Genomic DNA, 2,164 nt, shown 5'->3' on the forward strand with positions numbered 1-2,164 from the left:
TCAAGCAAGCCCTCCTTGCTCACTCACAGGAGGAGTGATTGGCTTGTGAATTCCCACAGTGCCCCATCCGAATCAGGTAATCTCTGCTCACACCTATAAGAGATGCAGCCTGGGGCAACTCTGAGGAGAGCTCTGCCAGCAGCACCAGGGGACGGTCATGGTGGGGACCCCAGGGCCCTGCCATGAGGCAGGGTGGTTGTGCAAGGAATGGCTGCTCTGGGCCACCCAGCTCCTGCCTGCCCTTGGGTGCACTGGGCTGGCTGTGGTGCACACAGATGCTCCCCTCTACAGTGGCCTGTGTCCAGAGGAAGCAGGGACACGCACTGCAGATCAGCCCAGTGGTGTGACCTGTCTGGGAGCCCACAGCCAGTGGAGATCAGAACCTTATGTCTCAAATGAAGAAGGGCTGAAAAAGCCTTACGCAACTGCTGGGCTCCACATTGCTGTACAAGGAGCCTTTGCTGTGGCCCTGGCAGTGACTACATTACAGCCCCAAGCAGCAGATGCAATCACCCTTTGGCTTAATTGCATTCTGACAATAACCAGGCACAGATGTGAGGAGAGGCTGCCTGGCAAGCGCTGGCCTGAAGAGAGGAATTGGAGGCATAAGCTTCTCAAAGGGGAAGGCCTCTGCCTGAGGCAGGGCAGCCTTCAGGCTGGGAAGACAAAACCTGCCACCTTGGGCCCTTCTCAAGGCAACCTTCCTCAGCTCCAGGCTACTACATCTCTGCTGAGCGCAGTGGCCAATGCTGCACAAGGACAGCTGGCTGCAGTCTCTGGACCACCAGTGCAGAGGAGCATCCCAGACATGGTGAAGGACCTGACGGCAGAGAGAACAAACCAGAGACATCAGTTCAGCCCCGAACAGCAGCTGGACTGTAGACAGACACCCGCACACATTCGCTGAGGAACTGGCCCAGTCCCCCATGTTGATGCCCTTGGACAAGGGCAAACATCTGCACCCTCTGCCCATGGCTACCACTGCAGGCCAGGCTGGGCCTGACTAGCTGAAGCTTAAATACCTGTCAGGGTGAGGGACTGATGGGGACTGGTCAAGAGGAAGGGGTTTTGGCAACGCAAAATTGGTGAGAACCACAAGCCCACCCAGGAGCTGGCTCAGATGCAGGTGTAGTCAGTCACACGGGACTGGCTGCTCCGTATGGTCCTGGCTGCCTTGTGTCTCTGGGCTGGTACCCAGCTCTGCTTGGTGAAACAGGGACATGGTCCCTGCCTGTACCAGTGGATGCTCAGGCTCATCCTGCCTCCAGAAACAGGCTGCCGTGTTGTGACACATTTGTCTGGTGACACAGGGTTAGATCAGAGAAAAAGCTGTGTGCACCAGAGCCCCCTCTGGATTATTTTCAAAGAGGAAACAAGGCTGAAATCTCTGCAGGCGACCGAGCAGCCTTCACCAGCCAACCCCAAGCAGCTCCACGATGTTCTCCAGCCACCCAGGAAGCAGTGAAGGGGCTGTGCTGAGCGAGAGCACTGGGAAGGGGCTGTGGGCAAGCAGGCAGATGTGTCAGAGCCTGCCAAGCTCTGGCATCCATTACTGGAAGTGTCTCTTGACATTTATCTTGTGGGGAATGGAGACTAGATGCTGTTTCCTCCCAGCACAACACAGATCTGAGATGCATCACAGCCTCCGCCAAGCTGTGCAGGGGAAGGGCTGGACCAGCACAAAGCCCTCTGCCTCTCAGTCAGGGGATGCCCTGCCTAGTCACCACCCTGCAAAGAGCCCTGCTGCGGCAGGGGCTGCCTGACCGAATCCTCCTGGACACTGGGGATCTTGTTCTCTTTCATGTCTCAGCTGCTAGGATTGCCTGGGCTGGGTGATCCAGTGATCACACAGCTATCTGGTGTCTCCAGGAAGACAAAACACATCCCTGCCATCCCTTTCTAGTATAGCCCAAGCAGAGATTATTTTGCAATCCAAAGTGTGTGAGGTGTTTCAATGCTGAGCCCCAGGCAGATAAGCCATGAGCCAGTGCTCCTTCTGAATTTGGCTTCTCCTGTGCTGGATGCAGAGCCCCCAGTATGCATCCCCCACCTGAGCCAGATGTGGGGGACGTATGCAGGTATTGCAGCTGGGCAGACAGGCACCATTCACAGAAAAAGTTGCCAGCACACAACAAACAGGCAGCATCATGCTGAAGAGAGGACC

This window comes from Platalea leucorodia (genome assembly GCF_965183815.1).
Source record: "Platalea leucorodia genome assembly, chromosome: 10".
NCBI lineage: Eukaryota > Metazoa > Chordata > Aves > Pelecaniformes > Threskiornithidae > Platalea > Platalea leucorodia.